Source organism: Stenella coeruleoalba (assembly GCF_951394435.1).
Source record: "Stenella coeruleoalba genome assembly, contig: scaffold_184, whole genome shotgun sequence".
NCBI classification, from domain to species: Eukaryota; Metazoa; Chordata; class Mammalia; order Artiodactyla; family Delphinidae; genus Stenella; species Stenella coeruleoalba.
In genome coordinates this window covers 542,780-564,572 of record NW_027646312.1, presented here as the reverse complement: position 1 = coordinate 564,572, position 21,793 = coordinate 542,780, and the positions used below count along the sequence as shown (strand labels likewise).

Sequence of the window (21,793 nt, the reverse complement as noted above, 5' to 3'; positions counted from 1 at the left end):
CATTACACGGGTTTCAACTACCCAGGTTTAAGGTATTCTTCCTTCAGCTAAAACATGCATGTGGAACCTAGAGTATGATCAACCATGTGATCGGGAGACGTGTTCAAATATGTCTCAGTTTTCCTCCCCTGGTACTCGGGTGCAACATTCCAGACGCTTTACTAACACTCTCCCCACTTGGAGAGTCAGTCCCTTTAACCTCCTGTTTGGCCCAGTTTGCAATTTCTGCGGAAGATGAACAGGAATAGTGAGAACCAATGAGAGGCTAGCTGGAGGTGTCTGGACGGGCAAATTTAACTCTCATTTCCCACCAGGAAGAGGAATTAACCAAAGGCTCAGCATGCCGGGCCGGAACCAGATTAGGGCCTGAAGCCATCCTGCGGTGTTGCGGCCAGGTCACAAGAAAGCGAGTTGAAGAAAGGAGCTCAGGGGCACTGTAATTCACAAACCTGCAGAGTTATAAATGACAGCTATCGTCCAAAAATAGACTGAAGTAAGGCTGCCAAGAGGACTTGAAAGCGGGGCAGAATTGCAGGAAACCGATTTCAGAAGGTAGACTGGAATTGCATTGAAAGCATAGGAAAAGAGGCAGAACGTCCACAATGATGCACTTGGCCAAAAAGGGCGTATGCGTTTTTTCCTGAATATATTCAGGAAAAAACGCATACGCCCTTTTTGGCCAACCAAGCAAGCTTGCAAAGGAAATCTGCACTACAATGAAGTCTCACTTCCCCCCGGTCAAAAGGGCCATCTGGAAAAAGTGTAAAATCCAGAAAGGCAGGACAGGCCATGGAGAACTGGGAGCCTTGTTATGCTGATGGGCGGGATGTAAATTGCCAACAGACACTTGGGAGAAGTGTATGGTGTTTCCTGAAACATCTAAAAAACAAAGCAACAGAGCCTAGGGCACTGCCACTTATGGTCCTATAGCTTAGGGAAATTAAAATCAAAAAGACACAGCCACCCCAAAGTTTGGGACGCCTCTGTTTACAAGAACCTCGTTTACAGTACAAGTTCAACATCGCAGAAAGTGAAAAATGGATAAAGAAGTTGTGGTATTTACTTACAAACCAATATCACTCAGCAATGAAATCTATGTCATCAGGCCCTTAGCATCACAATGAGTGGATTCAGGTATGATGATTCTAACTGAAATAAGTCACACAGAAAAAGAAACATCATAAGATATCAGTAATACACGGAATGGAAACTTGGCTACACAGGAACTGAATTACAGAACAGAACAGCGTCTCAAATTTAGAAAAACAACTTATGCTTGCTTAAGGGTAAAGGTGAGTTGGGGTGCTGCATAAAACCAGAGATTGGAATGAGCACAGATAAAGTTCCTTAAGCCAAATATGGAATAGACAAGAGCTACTCCTTGCTCAACGAAATGGACTCAACACCGCATATTAAACGCCTAAGAATGTACCTGACTTGTAAGTATCTTAAAACCTATGGATTGCTATGTCTCCAAAAGAGAATCAAGCATGTGTACAGGGGCATAAACGCAGCAGTGATAGGATTGGAGAGGTTCGGTGAGCAAATGAAGACCCTTTGAAGTCATATTGCATGGTACCCATTACACGGGTTTCAACTACCCAGGTTTAAGGTATTCTTCCTTCAGCTAAAACATGCATGTGGAACCTAGAGTATGATCAACCATGTGATCGGGAGACGTGTTCAAATATGTCTCAGTTTTCCTCCCCTGGTACTCGGGTGCAACATTCCAGACGCTTTACTAACACTCTCCCCACTTGGAGAGTCAGTCCCTTTAACCTCCTGTTTGGCCCAGTTTGCAATTTCTGCGGAAGATGAACAGGAATAGTGAGAACCAATGAGAGGCTAGCTGGAGGTGTCTGGACGGGCAAATTTAACTCTCATTTCCCACCAGGAAGAGGAATTAACCAAAGGCTCAGTGTGCCGGGCCGGAACCAGATTAGGGCCTGAAGCCATCCTGCGGTGTTGCGGCCAGGTCACAAGAAAGCGAGTTGAAGAAAGGAGCTCAGGGGCACTGTAATTCACAAACCTGCAGAGTTATAAATGACAGCTATCGTCCAAAAATAGACTGAAGTAAGGCTGCCAAGAGGACTTGAAAGCGGGGCAGAATTGCAGGAAAGCGATTTCAGGAGGTAGACTGGAATTGCATTGAAAGCATAGGAAAAGAGGCAGAACGTCCACAATGATGCACTTGGCCAAAAAGGGCGTATGCGTTTTTTCCTGAATATATTCAGGAAAAAACGCATACGCCCTTTTTGGCCAACCAAGCAAACTTGCAAAGGAAATCTGCACTACAATGAAGTCTCACTTCCCCCCGGTCAAAAGAGCCATCTGAAAAAAGTGTAAAATCCAGAAAGGCAGGACAGGCCATGGAGAACTGGGAGCCTTGTTATGCTGATGGGCGGGATGTAAATTGCCAACAGACACTTGGGAGAAGTGTATGGTGTTTCCTGAAACATCTAAAAAACAAAGCAACAGAGCCTAGGGCACTGCCACTTATGGTCCTATAGCTTAGGGAAATTAAAATCAAAAAGACACAGCCACCCCAAAGTTTGGGACGCCTCTGTTTACAAGAACCTCGTTTACAGTACAAGTTCAACATCGCAGAAAGTGAAAAATGGATAAAGAAGTTGTGGTATTTACTTACAAAGCAATATCACTCAGCAATGAAATCTATGTCATCAGGCCCTTAGCATCTCAATGAGTGGATTCAGGTATGATGATTCTAACTGAAATAAGTCACACAGAAAAAAAACATCATAAGATATCAGTAATACACGGAATGTAAACTTGGCTACACAGGAACTGAATTACAGAACAGAACAGGGTCTCAAATTTAGAAAACCAACTTATGCTTGCTTAAGGGTAAAGGTGAGTTGGGGTGCTGCATAAAACCAGAGATTGAAATGAGCACAGATAAAGTTCCTTAAGTCAAATATGGAATAGACAAGAGCTACTCCTTGCTCAACGAAATGGACTCAACACCGCATATTAAACGCCTAAGAATGTACCTGACTAGTAAGTATCGTAAAACCTATGGATTGCTATGTCTCCGAAAGAGAATCAAGCATGTGTACAGGGGCATAAACGCAGTAGTGATAGGATTGGAGAGGTTTGGTGAGCAAATGAAGACCCTTTGAAGTCATATTGCATGGTACCCATTCCACGGGTCTCAACTCTCCAGGTTTAAGGTATTCTTCCTTCAGCTAAAACATGCATGTGGAACCCAAGTATGATCAACCATGTGAACGGGAGACGTGTTCAAATATGTCTCAGTTTTCCTCCCCTGGTACTCGGGTGCAACATTCCAGACGCTTTACTAACACTCTCCCCACTTGGAGAGTCAGCGCCTTTAACCTCCTGTTTGGCCCAGTTTGCAATTTCTGCGGAAGATGAACAGGAATAGCGAGAACCAATGAGAGGCTAGCTGGAGGTGTCTGGACGGGCAAATTTAACTCTCATTTCCCCCCAAGAAGAGGAATTAACCAAAGGCTCAGCATGCCAGGCCGGAAACAGATTAGGGCCTGAAGCCATCCTGCGGTGTTGCGGCCAGGTCACAAGAAAGCGAGTTGAAGAAAGGAGCTCAGGGGCACTGTAATTCACAAACCTGCAGAGTTATAAATGACAGCTATCGTCCAAAAATAGACTGAAGTAAGGCTGCCAAGAGGATTTGAAAGCGGGGCAGAATTGCAGGAAACCGATTTCAGGAGGTAGACTGGAATTGCATTGAAAGCATAGGAAAAGAGGCAGAACGTCCACAATGATGCACTTGGCCAAAAAGGGCGTATGCGTTTTTTCCTGAATATATTCAGGAAAAAACGCATACGCCCTTTTTGGCCAACCAAGCAAGCTTGCAAAGGAAATCTGCACTACAATGAAGTCTCACTTCCCCCCGGTCAAAAGGGCCATCTGAAAAAAGTGTAAAATCCAGAAAGGCAACAGGCCATTGAGAACTGGGAACCTTGTTATGCTGATGGGCGGGATGTAAATTGCCAACAGACACTTGGGAGAAGTGTATGGTGTTTCCTGAAACATCTAAAAAACAAAGCAACAGAGCCTAGGGCACTTCCACTTATGGTCCTATAGCTTAGGGAAATTAAAATCAAAAAGACACAGCCACCCCAAAGTTTGGAACGGCTCTGTTTACAAGAACCTCGTTTACAGTACAAGTTCAACATCGCAGAAAGTGAAAAATGGATAAAGAAGTTGTGGTATTCACTTACAAAGCAATATCACTCAGCAATGAAATCTATGTCATCAGGCCCTTAGCAGCACAATGAGTGGATTCGGGTATGATGATTCTAACTGAAATAAGTCACACAGAAAAAGAAACATCATAAGATATCAGTAATACACGGAATGGAAACTTGGCTACACAGGAACTGAATTACAGAACAGAACAGGGTCTCAAATTTAGAAAAACAACTTATGCTTGCTTAAGGGTAAAGGTGAGTTGGGGTGCTGCATATAACCAGAGATTGGAATGAGCACAGATAAAGTTCCTTAAGCCAAATATGGAATAGACAAGAGCTACTCCTTGCTCAACGAAATGGACTCAACACCGCATATTAAACGCCTAAGAATGTACCTGACTTGTAAGTATCTTAAAACCTATGGATTGCTATGTCTCCAAAAGAGAATCAAGCATGTGTACAGGGGCATAAACGCAGCAGTGATAGGATTGGAGAGGTTCGGTGAGCAAATGAAGACCCTTTGAAGTCATATTGCATGGTACCCATTACACGGGTTTCAACTACCCAGGTTTAAGGTATTCTTCCTTCAGCTAAAACATGCATGTGGAACCTAGAGTATGATCAACCATGTGATCGGGAGACGTGTTCAAATATGTCTCAGTTTTCCTCCCCTGGTACTCGGGTGCAACATTCCAGACGCTTTACTAACACTCTCCCCACTTGGAGAGTCAGTCCCTTTAACCTCCTCTTTGGCCCAGTTTGCAATTTCTGCGGAAGATGAACAGGAATAGTGAGAACCAATGAGAGGCTAGCTGGAGGTGTCTGGACGGGCAAATTTAACTCTCATTTCCCACCAGGAAGAGGAATTAACCAAAGGCTCAGCATGCCGGGCCGGAACCAGATTAGGGCCTGAAGCCATCCTGCGGTGTTGCGGCCAGGTCACAAGAAAGCGAGTTGAAGAAAGGAGCTCAGGGGCACTGTAATTCACAAACCTGCAGAGTTATAAATGACAGCTATCGTCCAAAAATAGACTGAAGTAAGGCTGCCAAGAGGACTTGAAAGCGGGGCAGAATTGCAGGAAACCGATTTCAGGAGGTAGACTGGAATTGCATTGAAAGCATAGGAAAAGAGGCAGAACGTCCACAATGATGCACTTGGCCAAAAAGGGCGTATGCGTTTTTTCCTGAATATATTCAGGAAAAAACGCATACGCCCTTTTTGGCCAACCAAGCAAGCTTGCAAAGGAAATCTGCACTACAATGAAGTCTCACTTCCCCCCGGTCAAAAGGGCCATCTGGAAAAAGTGTAAAATCCAGAAAGGCAGGACAGGCCATGGAGAACTGGGAGCCTTGTTATGCTGATGGGCGGGATGTAAATTGCCAACAGACACTTGGGAGAAGTGTATGGTGTTTCCTGAAACATCTAAAAAACAAAGCAACAGAGCCTAGGGCACTGCCACTTATGGTCCTATAGCTTAGGGAAATTAAAATCAAAAAGACACAGCCACCCCAAAGTTTGGGACGCCTCTGTTTACAAGAACCTCGTTTACAGTACAAGTTCAACATCGCAGAAAGTGAAAAATGGATAAAGAAGTTGTGGTATTTACTTACAAACCAATATCACTCAGCAATGAAATCTATGTCATCAGGCCCTTAGCATCACAATGAGTGGATTCAGGTATGATGATTCTAACTGAAATAAGTCACACAGAAAAAGAAACATCATAAGATATCAGTAATACACGGAATGGAAACTTGGCTACACAGGAACTGAATTACAGAACAGAACAGCGTCTCAAATTTAGAAAAACAACTTATGCTTGCTTAAGGGTAAAGGTGAGTTGGGGTGCTGCATAAAACCAGAGATTGGAATGAGCACAGATAAAGTTCCTTAAGCCAAATATGGAATAGACAAGAGCTACTCCTTGCTCAACGAAATGGACTCAACACCGCATATTAAACGCCTAAGAATGTACCTGACTTGTAAGTATCTTAAAACCTATGGATTGCTATGTCTCCAAAAGAGAATCAAGCATGTGTACAGGGGCATAAACGCAGCAGTGATAGGATTGGAGAGGTTCGGTGAGCAAATGAAGACCCTTTGAAGTCATATTGCATGGTACCCATTACACGGGTTTCAACTACCCAGGTTTAAGGTATTCTTCCTTCAGCTAAAACATGCATGTGGAACCTAGAGTATGATCAACCATGTGATCGGGAGACGTGTTCAAATATGTCTCAGTTTTCCTCCCCTGGTACTCGGGTGCAACATTCCAGACGCTTTACTAACACTCTCCCCACTTGGAGAGTCAGTCCCTTTAACCTCCTGTTTGGCCCAGTTTGCAATTTCTGCGGAAGATGAACAGGAATAGTGAGAACAAATGAGAGGCTAGCTGGAGGTGTCTGGACGGGCAAATTTAACTCTCATTTCCCACCAGGAAGAGGAATTAACCAAAGGCTCAGTGTGCCGGGCCGGAACCAGATTAGGGCCTGAAGCCATCCTGCGGTGTTGCGGCCAGGTCACAAGAAAGCGAGTTGAAGAAAGGAGCTCAGGGGCACTGTAATTCACAAACCTGCAGAGTTATAAATGACAGCTATCGTCCAAAAATAGACTGAAGTAAGGCTGCCAAGAGGACTTGAAAGCGGGGCAGAATTGCAGGAAACCGATTTCAGGAGGTAGACTGGAATTGCATTGAAAGCATAGGAAAAGAGGCAGAACGTCCACAATGATGCACTTGGCCAAAAAGGGCGTATGCGTTTTTTCCTGAATATATTCAGGAAAAAACGCATACGCCCTTTTTGGCCAACCAAGCAAACTTGCAAAGGAAATCTGCACTACAATGAAGTCTCACTTCCCCCCGGTCAAAAGAGCCATCTGAAAAAAGTGTAAAATCCAGAAAGGCAGGACAGGCCATGGAGAACTGGGAGCCTTGTTATGCTGATGGGCGGGATGTAAATTGCCAACAGACACTTGGGAGAAGTGTATGGTGTTTCCTGAAACATCTAAAAAACAAAGCAACAGAGCCTAGGGCACTGCCACTTATGGTCCTATAGCTTAGGGAAATTAAAATCAAAAAGACACAGCCACCCCAAAGTTTGGGACGCCTCTGTTTACAAGAACCTCGTTTACAGTACAAGTTCAACATCGCAGAAAGTGAAAAATGGATAAAGAAGTTGTGGTATTTACTTACAAAGCAATATCACTCAGCAATGAAATCTATGTCATCAGGCCCTTAGCATCACAATGAGTGGATTCAGGTATGATGATTCTAACTGAAATAAGTCACACAGAAAAAAAACATCATAAGATATCAGTAATACACAGAATGTAAACTTGGCTACACAGGAACTGAATTACAGAACAGAACAGGGTCTCAAATTTAGAAAACCAACTTATGCTTGCTTAAGGGTAAAGGTGAGTTGGGGTGCTGCATAAAACCAGAGATTGAAATGAGCACAGATAAAGTTCCTTAAGTCAAATATGGAATAGACAAGAGCTACTCCTTGCTCAACGAAATGGACTCAACACCGCATATTAAACGCCTAAGAATGTACCTGACTAGTAAGTATCGTAAAACCTATGGATTGCTATGTCTCCAAAAGAGAATCAAGCATGTGTACAGGGGCATAAACGCAGCAGTGATAGGATTGGAGAGGTTCGGTGAGCAAATGAAGACCCTTTGAAGTCATATTGCATGGTACCCATTACACGGGTCTCAACTCTCCAGGTTTAAGGTATTCTTCCTTCAGCTAAAACATGCATGTGGAACCCAAGTATGATCAACCATGTGAACGGGAGACGTGTTCAAATATGTCTCAGTTTTCCTCCCCTGGTACTCGGGTGCAACATTCCAGACGCTTTACTAACACTCTCCCCACTTGGAGAGTCAGCGCCTTTAACCTCCTGTTCGGCCCAGTTTGCAATTTCTGCGGAAGATGAACAGGAATAGCGAGAACCAATGAGAGGCTAGCTGGAGGTGTCTGGACGGGCAGATTATTCCTGAATATATTCAGGAAAAAACGCATACGCACTTTTTGGCCAACCAAGCAAGCTTGCAAAGGAAATCTGCACTACAATGAAGTCTCACTTCCCCCCGGTCAAAAGGGCCATCTGAAAAAAGTGTAAAATCCAGAAAGGCAGGACAGGCCATGGAGAACTGGGAGCCTTGTTATGCTGATGGGCGGGATGTAAATTGCCAACAGACACTCGGGAGAAGTGTATGGTGTTTCCTGAAACATCTAAAAAACAAAGCAACAGAGCCTAGGGCACTGCCGCTTATGGTCCTATAGCTTAGGGAAATTAAAATCAAAAAGACACAGCCACCCCAAAGTTTGGGACGCCTCTGTTTACAAGAACCTCGTTTACAGTACAAGTTCAACATCGCAGAAAGTGAAAAATGGATAAAGAAGTTGTGGTATTTACTTACAAAGCAATATCACTCAGCAATGAAATCTATGTCATCAGGCCCTTAGCATCACAATGAGTGGATTCAGGTATGATGATTGTAACTGAAATAAGTCACACAGAAAAAGAAACATCATAAGATATCAGTAATACACGGAATGTAAACTTGGCTACACAGGAACTGAATTACAGAACAGAACAGGGTCTCAAATTTAGAAAACCAACTTATGCTTGCTTAAGGGTAAAGGTGAGTTGGGGTGCTGCATAAAACCAGAGATTCAAATGAGCACAGATAAAGTTCCTTAAGTCAAATATGGAATAGACAAGAGCTACTCCTTGCTCAACGAAATGGACTCAACACCGCATATTAAACGCCTAAGAATGTACCTGACTAGTAAGTATTGTAAAACCTATGGATTGCTATGTCTCCAAAAGAGAATCAAGCATGTGTACAGGGGCATAAACGCAGCACTGATAGGATTGGAGAGGTTCGGTGAGCAAATGAAGACCCTTTGAAGTCATATTGCATGGTACCCATTCCACGGGTTTCAACTACCCAGGTTTAAGGTATTCTTCCTTCAGCTAAAACATGCATGTGGAACCTAGAGTATGATCAACCATGTGATCGGGAGACGTGTTCAAATATGTCTCAGTTTTCCTCCCCTGGAACTCGGGTGCAACATTCCAGACGCTTTACTAACACTATCCCCACTTGGAGAGTCAGCGCCTTTAACCTCCTGTTTGGCCCAGTTTGCAATTTCTGCGGAAGATGAACAGGAATAGCGAGAACCAATGAGAGGCTAGCTGGAGGTGTCTGGACGGGCAAATTTAACTCTCATTTCCCAACAGGAAGAGGAAATAACCAAAGGCTCAGCGTGCCGTACCGGAACCAGATTTGGGCCTCAAGCCATCCTGCGGTGTGGCGGCCAGCTCAAAAGAAAGCGAGTTGAAGAAAGGAGCTCAGGGGCACTGTAATTCACAATCCTGCAGAGTTATAAATGACAGCTATCGTCCAAAAATAGACTGAAGTAAGGCTGCCAAGAGGACTTGAAAGCGGGGCAGAATTGCAGGAAACCGATTTCAGGAGGTAGACTGGAATTGCATTGAAAGCATAGGAAAAGAGGCAGAACGTCCACAATGATGAACTTGGCCAAAAAGGGCGTATGCGTTTTTTCCTGAATATATTCAGGAAAAAACGCATACGCCCTTTTTGGCCAACCAAGCAAGCTTGCAAAGGAAATCTGCACTACAATGAAGTCTCACTTCCCCCCGGTCAAAAGGGCCATCTGAAATCCAGAAAGGCAGGACAGGCCATGGAGAACTGGGAGCCTTGTTATGCTGATGGGCGGGATGTAAATTGCCAACAACCACTCGGGAGAAGTGTATGGTGTTTCCTGAAACATCTAAAAAACAAAGCAACAGAACCTAGGGCACTTCCACTTATGGTCCTATAGCTTAGGGAAATTAAAATCAAAAAGACACAGCCACCCCAAAGTTTGGAACGGCTCTGTTTACAAGAACCTCGTTTACAGTACAAGTTCAACATCGCAGAAAGTGAAAAATGGATAAAGAAGTTGTGGTATTTACTTACAAAGCAATATCACTCAGCAATGAAATCTGTGTCATCAGGCCCTTAGCAGCACAATTAGTGGATTCAGGTATGATGATTCTAACTGAAGTAAGTCACACAGAAAAAGAAACATCATAAGATATCAGTAATACACGGAATGGAAACTTGGCTACACAGGAACTGAATTACAGAACAGAACAGGGTCTCAAATTTAGAAAACCAACTTATGCTTGCTTAAGGGGAAAGGTGAGTTGGGGTGCTGAATAAAACCAGAGATTGAAATGAGCACAGATAAAGTTCCTTAAGTCAAATATGGAATAGACAAGAGCTACTCCTTGCTCAAAGAAATGGACTCAACACCGCATATTAAACGCCTAAGAATGTACCTGACTAGTAAGTATCTTAAAACCTATGGATTGCTATGTCTCCGAAAGAGAATCAAGCATGTGTACAGGGGCATAAATGCAGCAGTGATAGGATTGGAGAGGTTCGGTGAGCAAATGAAGACCCTTTGAAGTCATATTGCATGGTACCCATTCCACGGGTTTCAACTACCCAGGTTTTAGGTATTCTTCCTTCAGCTAAAACATGCATGTGGAACCCAGAGTATGATCAACCATGTGATCGGGAGACGTGTTCAAATATGTCTCAGTTTTCCTCCCGTGGTACTCGGGTGCAACATTCCAGACGCTTTACTAACACTCTCCCCACTTGGAGAGTCAGCGCCTTTAACCTCCTGTTTGGCACAGTTTGCAATTTCTGCGGAAGATAAACAGGAAGAGCGGGAACCAATGAGAGGCTAGCTGGAGGTGTCTGGACGGGCAAATTTAACTCTCATTTCGCAACAGGAAGAGGAAATAACCAAAGGCTCAGCGTTCCGTACCGGAACCAGATTAGGGCCTGAAGCCATCCTGCGGTGTTGCGGCCAGGTCACAAGAAAGCGAGTTGAAGAAAGGAGCTCAGGGGCACTGTAATTCACAAACCTGCAGAGTTATAAATGACAGCTATCGTCCAAAAATAGACTGAAGTAAGGCTGCCAAGAGGACTTGAAAGCGGGGCAGAATTGCAGGAAACCGATTTCAGGAGGTAGACTGGAATTGCATTGAAAGCATAGGAAAAGAGGCAGAACGTCCACAATGATGCACTTGGCCAAAAAGGGCGTATGCGTTTTTTCCTGAATATATTCAGGAAAAAACGCATACGCCCTTTTTGGCCAACCAAGCAAGCTTGCAAAGGAAATCTGCACTACAATGAAGTCTCACTTCCCCACGGTCAAAAGGGCCATCTGAAAAAAGTGTAAAATCCAGAAAGGCAACAGGCCATTGAGAACTGGGAGCCTTGTTATGCTGATGGACGGGATGTAAATTGCCAACAGACACTTGGGAGAAGTGTATGGTGTTTCCTGAAACATCTAAAAAACAAAGCAACAGAGCCTAGGGCACTTCCACTTATGGTCCTACAGCTTAGGGAAATTAAAATCAAAAAGACACAGCCACCCCAAAGTTTGGAACGGCTCTGTTTACAAGAACCTCGTTTACAGTACAAGTTCAACATCCCAGAAAGTGAAAAATGGATAAAGAACTTGTGGTACTTACGTACAATGCAGTGTCACTCAGCAATGAAATCTATGTCATCAGGCCCGTAGCAGCATAATGAGTAGATTCAGGTACGATGATTCTAACTGAAATAAGTCACACAGAAAAAGAAACATCATAAGATATCACTAATACACGGAATGTAAACTTGGCTACACAGGAACTGAATTCCAAAACAGAACAGGTTCTCAAATTTAGAAAACCAACTTATGCTTGCTTAAGGGGAAAGGTGAGTTGGGTTGCTGCATAAAACCAGAGATTGAAATGAGCACAGATAAAGTTCCTTAAGCCAAATATGGAATAGACAAGAGCTACTCCTTGCTCAACGAAATGGACTCAACACCGCATATTAAACGCCTAAGAATGTACCTGACTAGTAAGTATCTTAAAACCTATGGATTGCTATGTCTCCGAAAGAGAATCAAGCATGTGTACAGGGGCATAAACGCAGCAGTGATAGGATTGGAGAGGTTCGGTGAGCAAATGAAGACCCTTTGAAGTCATATTGCATGGTACCCATTACACGGGTCTCAACTCTCCAGGTTTAAGGTATTCTTCCTTCAGCTAAAACATGCATGTGGAACCCAAGTATGATCAACCATGTGAACGGGAGACGTGTTCAAATATGTCTCAGTTTTCCTCCCCTGGTACTCTGGTGCAACATTCCAGACGCTTTACTAACACTCTCCCCACTTGGAGAGTCAGCGCCTTTAACCTCCTGTTTGGCCCAGTTTGCAATTTTTGCGGAAGATGAACAGGAATAGCGAGAACCAATGAGAGACTAGCTGGAGGTGTCTGGACGGGCAAATTTAACTCTCATTTCCCACCAGGAAAAGGAAATAACCAAAGGCTCAGCGTGCCATGCCGGAACCAGATTAGGGCCTGAAGCCATCCTGCGGTGTTGCGGCCAGGTCACAAGAAAGCAAGTTGAAGAAAGGAGCTCAGGGGCACTGTAATTCACAAACCTGCAGAGTTATAAATGACAGCTATCATCCAAAATAGACTGAAGTAAGGCTGCCAAGAGGACTTGAAAGCGGGGCAGAATTGCAGGAAACCGATTTCAGGAGGTAGACTGGAATTGCATTGAAAGCATAGGAAAAGAGGCAGAACGTCCACAATGATGCACTTGGCCACAAAGGGCGTATGCGTTTTTTCCTGAATATATTCAGGAAAAAACGCATACGCCCTTTTTGGCCAACCAAGCAAGCTTGCAAAGGAAATCTGCACTACAATGAAGTCTCACTTCCCCCCGGTCAAAAGGGCCATCTGAAAAAAGTGTAAAATCCAGAAAGGCAGGACAGGCCATGGAGAACTGGGAGCCTTGTTATGCTGATGGGCGGGATGTAAATTGCCAACAACCACTCGGGAGAAGTGTATGGTGTTTCCTGAAACATCTAAAAAACAAAGCAACAGAACCTAGGGCACTTCCACTTATGGTTCTATAGCTTAGGGAAATTAAAATCAAAAAGACACAGCCACCCCAAAGTTTGGAACGGCTCTGTTTACAAGAACCTCGTTTACAGTACAAGTTCAACATCGCAGAAAGTGAAAAATGGATAAAGAAGTTGTGGTATTCACTTACAAAGCAATATCACTCAGCAATGAAATCTATGTCATCAGGCCCTTAGCAGCACAATGAGTGGATTCAGGTATGATGATTCTAACTGAAATAAGTCACACAGAAAAAGAAACATCATAAGATATCAGTAATACACGGAATGTAAACTTGGCTACACAGGAACTGAATTACAGAACAGAACAGGGTCTCAAATTTAGAAAAACAACTTATGCTTGCTTAAGGGTAAAGGTGAGTTGGGGTGCTGTATAAAACCAGAGATTGAAATGAGCACAGATAAAGTTCCTTAAGCCAAATATGGAATAGACAAGAGCTACTCCTTGCTCAACGAAATGGACTCAACACCGCATATTAAATGCCTAAGAATGTACCTGACTAGTAAGTATCTTAAAACCTATGGATTGCTATGTCTCCGAAAGAGAATCAAGCATGTGTACAGGGGCATAAATGCAGCAGTGATAGGATTGGAGAGGTTCGGTGAGCAAATGAAGACCCTTTGAAGTCATATTGCATGGTACCCATTCCACGGGTTTCAACTACCCAGGTTTAAGGTATTCTTCCTTCAGCTAAAACATGCATGTGGAACCTAGAGTATGATCAACCATATGATCGGGAGACGTGTTCAAATATGTCTCAGTTTTCCTCCCCTGGAACTCGGGTGCAACATTCCAGACGCTTTACTAACACTCTCCCCACTTGGAGAGTCAGCGCCTTTAACCTCCTGTTTGGCCCAGTTTGCAATTTCTGCGGAAGATGAACAGGAATAGCGAGAACCAATGAGAGACTAGCTGGAGGTGTCTGGACGGGCAAATTTAACTCTCATTTCCCACCAGGAAGAGGAAATAACCAAAGGCTCAGCGTGCCGTACCGGAACCAGATTAGGGCCTGAAGCCATCCTGCGGTGTTGCGGCCAGCTCAAAAGAAAGCGAGTTGAAGAAAGGAGCTCAGGGGCACTGTAATTCACAAACCTGCAGAGTTATAAATGACAGCTATCGTCCAAAAATAGACTGAAGTAAGGCTGCCAAGAGGACTTGAAAGCGGGGCAGAATTGCAGGAAACCGATTTCAGGAGGTAGACTGGAATTGCATTGAAAGCATAGGAAAAGAGGCAGAACGTCCACAATGATGCACTTGGCCAAAAAGGGCGTATGCGTTTTTTCCTGAATATATTCAGGAAAAAACGCATACGCCCTTTTTGGCCAACCAAGCAAGCTTGCAAAGGAAATATGCACTACAATGAAGTCTCACTTCCCCCCGGTCAAAAGGGCCATCTGAAAAAAGTGTAAAATCCAGAAAGGCAGGACAGGCCATGGAGAACTGGGAACCTTGTTATGCTGATGGGCGGGATGTAAATTGCCAACAACCACTCGGGAGAAGTGTATGGTGTTTCCTGAAACATCTAAAAAACAAAGCAACAGAGCCTAGGGCACTGCCACTTATGGTCCTATAGCTTAGGGAAATTAAAATCAAAAAGACACAGCCACCCCAAAGTTTGGAACGGCTTTGTTTACAAGAACCTCGTTTACAGTACAAGTTCAACATCGCAGAAAGTGAAAAATGGATAAAGAAGTTGTGGTATTTACTTACAAAGCAATATCACTCAGCAATGAAATCTGTGTCATCAGGCCCTTAGCAGCACAATGAGTGGATTCAGGTATGATGATTCTAACTGAAATAAGTCACACAGAAAAAGAAACATCATAAGATATCAGTAATACACGGAATGGAAACTTGGCTACACAGGAACTGAATTACAGAACAGAACACGGTCTCAAATTTAGAAAAACAACTTATGCTTGCTTAAGAGTAACGGTGAGTTGGGGTGCTGCATAAAACCAGAGATTGAAATGAGCACAGATAAAGTTCCTTAAGCCAAATATGGAATAGACAAGAGCTACTCCTTGCTCAACGAAATGGACTCAAAACCCCATATTAAACGCCTAAGAATGTACCTGACTAGTAAGTATCTTAAAACCTATGGATTGCTATGTCTCCGAAAGAGAATCAAGCATGTGTACAGGGGCATAAACGCAGCATTGATAGGATTGGAGAGGTGCGGTGAGCAAATGAAGACCCTTTGAAGTCATATTGCATGGTACCCATTCCACGGGTTTCAACTACCCAGTTTTAAGGTATTCTTCCTTCAGCTAAAACATGCATGTGGAACCTAGAGTATGATCAACCATGTGATCGGGAGACGTGTTTAAATATGTCTCAGTTTTCCTCCCCTGGTACTCGGGTGCAACATTCCAGACGCTTTACTAACACTCTCCCCACTTGGAGAGTCAGTCCCTTTAACCTCCTGTTTGGCCCAGTTTGCAATTTCTGCGGAAGATGAACAGGAATAGCGAGAACCAATGAGAGGCTAGCTGGAGGTGTCTGGACGGGCAAATTTAACTCTCATTTCCCACCAGGAAGAGGAATTAACCAAAGGCTCAGCATGCCGGGCCGGAACCAGATTAGGGCCTGAAGCCATCCTGCGGTGTTGCGGCCAGGTCACAAGAAAGCGAGTTGAAGAAAGGAGCTCAGGGGCACTGTAATTCACAAACCTGCAGAGTTATAAATGACAGCTATCGTCCAAAAATAGACTGAAGTAAGGCTGCCAAGAGGACTTGAAAGCCGGGCAGAATTGCAGGACACCGATTTCAAGAGGTAGACTGGAATTGCATTGAAAGCATAGGAAAAGAGGCAGAACGTCCACAATGATGCACTTGGCCAAAAAGGGCGTATGCGTTTTTTCCTGAATATATTCAGGAAAAAACGCATACGCACTTTTTGGCCAACCAAGCAAGCTTGCAAAGGAAATCTGCACTACAATGAAGTCTCACTTCCCCCCGGTCAAAAGGGCCATCTGAAAAAAGTGTAAAATCCAGAAAGGCAGGACAGGCCATGGAGAACTGGGAGCCTTGTTATGCTGATGGGCGGGATGTAAATTGCCAACAGACACTTGGGAGGAGTGTATGGTGTTTCCTGAAACATCTAAAAAACAAAGCAACAGAGCCTAGGGCACTGCCACTTATGGTCCTATAGCTTAGGGAAATTAAAATCAAAAAGACACAGCCACCCCAAAGTTTGGAACGGCTCTGTTTACAAGAACCTCGTTTACAGTACAAGTTCAACATCGCAGAAAGTGAAAAATGGATAAAGAAGTTGTGGTATTTACTTACAAAGCAATATCACTCAGCAATGAAATCTGTGTCATCAGGCCCTTAGCAGCACAATGAGTGGATTCAGGTATGATGATTCTAACTGAAATAAGTCACACAGAAAAAGAAACATCATAAGATATCAGTAATACACGGAATGTAAACTTGGCTACACAGGAACTGAATTACAGAACAGAACAGGATCTCAAATTTAGAAAACCAACTTATTCTTGCTTAAGGTTAAAGGTGAGTTGGGGTGCTGCATAAAACCAGAGATTGAAATGAGCACAGATAAAGTTCCTTAAGCCAAATATGGAATAGACAAGAGCTACTCCTCGCTCAACGAAATGGACTCAACACCCCATATTAAACGCCTAAGAATGTACCTGACTAGTAAGTATCTTAAAACCTATGGATTGCTATGTCTCCGAAAGAGAATCAAGCATGTGTACAGGGGCATAAACGCAGCAGTGATAGGATTGGAGAGGTTCGGTGAGCAAATGAAGACCCTTTGAAGTCATATTGCATGGTACCCATTCCACGGGTTTCAACTACCCAGGTTTAAGGTATTCTTCCTTCAGCTAAAACATGCATGTGGAACCTAGAGTATGATCAACCATGTGATCGGGAGACGTGTTCAAATATGTCTCAGTTTTCCTCCCCTGGTACTCGGGTGCAACATTCCAGACGCTTTACTAACACTCTCCCCACTTGGAGAGTCAGTCCCTTTAACATCCTGTTTGGCCCAGTTTGCAATTTCTGCGGAAGATGAACAGGAATAGCGAGAACCAATGAGAGGCTAGCTGGAGGTGTCTGGACGGGCAAATTTAACTCTCATTTCCCACCAGGAAGAGGAATTAACCAAAGGCTCAGCATGCTGGGCCGGAACCAGATTAGGGCCTGAAGCCATCCTGCGGTGTTGCGGCCAGGTCACAAGAAAGCGAGTTGAAGAAAGGAGCTCAGGGGCACTGTAATTCACAAACCTGCAGAGTTATAAATGACAGCTATCGTCCAAAAATAGACTGAAGTAAGGCTGCCAAGAGGACTTGAAAGCGGGGCAGAATTGCAGGAAACCGATTTCAGGAGGTAGACTGGAATTGCATTGAAAGCATAGGAAAAGAGGCAGAACGTCCACAATGATGCACTTGGCCAAAAAGGGCGTATGCGTTTTCTCCTGAATATATTCAGGAAAAAACGCATACGCCCTTTTTGGCCAACCAAGCAAGCTTGCAAAGGAAATCTGCACTACAATGAAGTCTCACTTCCCCCCGGTCAAAAGGGCCATCTGAAAAAAGTGTAAAATCCAGAAAGGCAACAGGCCATTGAGAACTGGCAGCCTTGTTATGCTGATGGGCGGGATGTAAATTGCCAACAGACACTCGGGAGAAGTGTATGGTGTTTCCTGAAACATCTAAAAAACAAAGCAACAGAGCCTAGGGCACTGCCACTTATGGTCCTATAGCTTAGGGAAATTAAAATCGAAAAGACACAGCCACCCCAAAGTTTGGAACGGCTCTGTTTACAAGAACCTCGTTTACAGTACAAGTTCAACATCGCAGAAAGTGAAAAATGGATAAAGAAGTTGTGGTATTTACTTACAAAGCAATATCACTCAGCAATGAAATCTGTGTCATCAGGCCCTTAGCAGCACAATGAGTGGATTCAGGTATGATGATTCTAACTGAAATAAGTCACACAGAAAAAGAAACATCATAAGATATCACTAATACACGGAATGTAAACTTGGCTACACAGGAACTGAATTACAGAACAGAACAGGGTCTCAAATTTAGAAAACCAACTTATTCTTGCTTAAGGGTAAAGGTGAGTTGGGGTGCTGCATAAAACCAGAGATTGAAATGAGCACAGATAAAGTTCCTTAAGCCAAATATGGAATAGACAAGATCTACTCCTTGCTCAACGAAATGGACTCAACACCGCATATTAAACGCCTAAGAATGTACCTGACTAGTAAGTATCTTAAAACCTATGGATTGCTATGTCTCCGAAAGAGAATCAAGCATGTGTACAGGGGCATAAACGCAGCAGTGATAGGATTGGAGAGGTTCGGTGAGCAAATGAAGACCCTTTGAAGTCATATTGCATGGTACCCATTCCACGGGTTTCAACTACCCAGGTTTAAGGTATTCTTCCTTCAGCTAAAACATGCATGTGGAACCTAGAGTATGATCAACCATGTGATCGGGAGACGTGTTCAAATATGTCTCAGTTTTCCTCCCCTGGTACTCGGGTGCAACATTCCAGACGCTTTACTAACACTCTCCCCACTTGGAGAGTCAGTCCCTTTAACCTCCTGTTTGGCCCAGTTTGCAATTTCTGCGGAAGATGAACAGGAATAGCGAGAACCAATGAGAGGCTAGCTGGAGGTGTCTGGACGGGCAAATTTAACTCTCATTTCCCACCAGGAAGAGGAATTAACCAAAGGCTCAGCATTCCGGGCCGGAACCAGATTAGGGCCTGAAGCCATCCTGCGGTGTTGCGGCCAGGTCACAAGAAAGCGAGTTGAAGAAAGGAGCTCAGGGGCACTGTAATTCACAAACCTGCAGAGTTATAAATGACAGCTATCGTCCAAAAATATACTGAAGTAAGGCTGCCAAGAGGACTTGAAAGCGGGGCAGAATTGCAGGAAACCGATTTCAGGAGGTAGACTGGAATTGCATTGAAAGCATAGGAAAAGAGGCAGAACGTCCACAATGATGCACTTGGCCAAAAAGGGCGTATGCGTTTTTTCCTGAATATATTCAGGAAAAAACGCATACGCCCTTTTTGGCCAACCAAGCAAGCTTGCAAAGGAAATCTGCACTACAATGAAGTCTCACTTCCCCCCGGTCAAAAGGGCCATCTGAAAAAAGTGTAAAATCCAGAAAGGCAACAGGCCATGGAGAACGGGAGCCTTGTTATGCTGATGGGTGGGATGTAAATTGCCAACAGACACTTGGGAGAAGTGTATGGTGTTTCCTGAAACATCTAAAAAACAAAGCAACAGAGCCTAGGGCACTGCCACTTATGGTCCTATAGCTTAGGGAAATTAAAATCAAAAAGACACAGCCACCCCAAAGTTTGGGACACCTCTGTTTACAAGAACCTCGTTTACAGTACAAGTTCAACATCGCAGAAAGTGAAAATTGGATAAAGAAGTTGTGGTATTTACTTACAAAGCAATATCACTCAGCAATGAAATCTATGTCATCAGGCCCTTAGCATCACAATGAGTGGATTCAGGTATGATGATTCTAACTGAAATAAGTCACACAGAAAAAGAAACATCATAAGATATCAGTAATACACGGAATGTAAACTTGGCTACACAGGAACTGAATTACAGAACAGAACAGGGTCTCAAATTTAGAAAACCAACTTATGCTTGCTTAAGGGTAAAGGTGAGTTGGGGTGCTGCATAAAACCAGAGATTGAAATGAGCACAGATAAAGTTCCTTAAGTCAAATATGGAATAGACAAGAGCTACTCCTTGCTCAATGAAATGGACTCAACACCGCATATTAAACGCCTAAGAATGTACCTGACTAGTAAGTATCGTAAAACCTATGGATTGCTATGTCTCCGAAAGAGAATCAAGCATGTGTACAGGGGCATAAACGCAGCAGTGATAGGATTGGAGAGGTTCGGTGAGCAAATGAAGACCCTTTAAAGTCATATTGCATGGTACCCATTACACGAGTCTCAACTCTCCAGGTTTAACGTATTCTTCCTTCAGCTAAAACATGCATGTGGAACCTAAGTATGATCAACCATGTGAACGGGAGACGTGTTCAAATATGTCTCAGTTTTCCTCCCCTGGTACTCGGGTGCAACATTCCAGACGCTTTACTAACACTCTCCCCACTTGGAGAGTCAGCGCCTTTAACCTCCTGTTTGGCCCAGTTTGCAATTTCTGCGGAAGATGAACAGGAATAGCGAGAACCAATGAGAGGCTAGCTGGAGGTGTCTGGACGGGCAAATTTAACTCTCATTTCCCACCAGGAAGAGGAAATAACCAAAGGCTCAGTGTGCCGTACCGGAACCAGATTAGGGCCTGAAGCCATCCTGCGGTGTTGCGGCCAGCTCAAAAGAAAGCGAGTTGAAGAAAGGAGCTCAGGGGCACTGTAATTCACAAACCTGCAGAGTTATAAATGACAGCTATCGTCCAAAAATAGACTGAAGTAAGGCTGCCAAGAGGACTTGAAAGCGGGGCAGAATTGCAGGAAACCGATTTCAGGAGGTAGACTGGAATTGCATTGAAAGCATAGGAAAAGAGGCAGAACGTCCACAATGATGCACTTGGCCAAAAAGGGCGTATGCGTTTTTTCCTGAATATATTCAGGAAAAAACGCATACGCCCTTTTTGGCCAACCAAGCAAGCTTGCAAAGGAAATCTGCACTACAATGAAGTCTCACTTCCCCCCGGTCAAAAGGGCCATCTGAAAAAAGTGTAAAATCCAGAAAGGCAGGACAGGCGATGGAGAACTGGCAGCCTTGTTATGCTGATGGGCGGGATGTAAATTGCCAACAACCACTCGGGAGAAGTGTATGGTGTTTCCTGAAACATCTAAAAAACAAAGCAACAGAACCTAGGGCACTTCCACTTATGGTCCTATAGCTTAGGGAAATTAAAATCAAAAAGACACAGCCACCCCAAAGTTTGGAACGGCTCTGTTTACAAGAACCTCGTTTACAGTACAAGTTCAACATCGCAGAAAGTGAAAAATGGATAAAGAAGTTGTGGTATTTACTTACAAAGCAATATCACTCAGCAATGAAATCTGTGTCATCAGGCCCTTAGCATCACAATGAGTGGATTCAGGTATGATGATTCTAACTGAAATAAGTCACACAGAAAAAGAAACATCATAAGATATCAGTAATACACGGAATGTAAACTTGGCTACACAGGAACTGAATTACAGAACAGAACAGGGTCTCAAATTTAGAAAACCAACTTATGCTTGCTTAAGGGTAAAGGTGAGTTGGGGTGCTGCATAAAACCAGAGATTGAAATGAGCACAGATAAAGTTCCTTAAGTCAAATATGGAATAGACAAGAGCTACTCCTTGCTCAACGAAATGGACTCAACACCGCATATTAAACGCCTAAGAATGTACCTGACTAGTAAGTATCTTAAAACCTATGGATTGCTATGTCTCCGAAAGAGAATCAAGCATGTGTACAGGGGCATAAACACAGCAGTGATAGGATTGGAGAGGTTCGGTGAGCAAATGAAGACCCTTTGAAGTCATATTGCATGGTACCCATTACACGGGTCTTAACTTTCCAGGTTTAAGATATTCTTCC

General features: G+C 43.7%; 1 long non-coding RNA gene across 8 annotated transcripts in view; it reads right to left on the bottom strand.

Annotated features, from left to right (window-relative positions):
* Positions 1–4,237: 4,237 nt before the first annotated feature.
* Positions 4,238–21,793, bottom strand: part of LOC307181178 — a 523,312-nt gene continuing 505,756 nt past the window's right edge. For all 8 annotated transcript variants that reach the window (XR_013826074.1, XR_013826075.1, XR_013826076.1 and 5 more), the window contains one exon: positions 4,238–4,305. This is a non-coding gene — a long non-coding RNA (uncharacterized lncRNA). The remainder of the gene's footprint in view (positions 4,306–21,793) is intronic.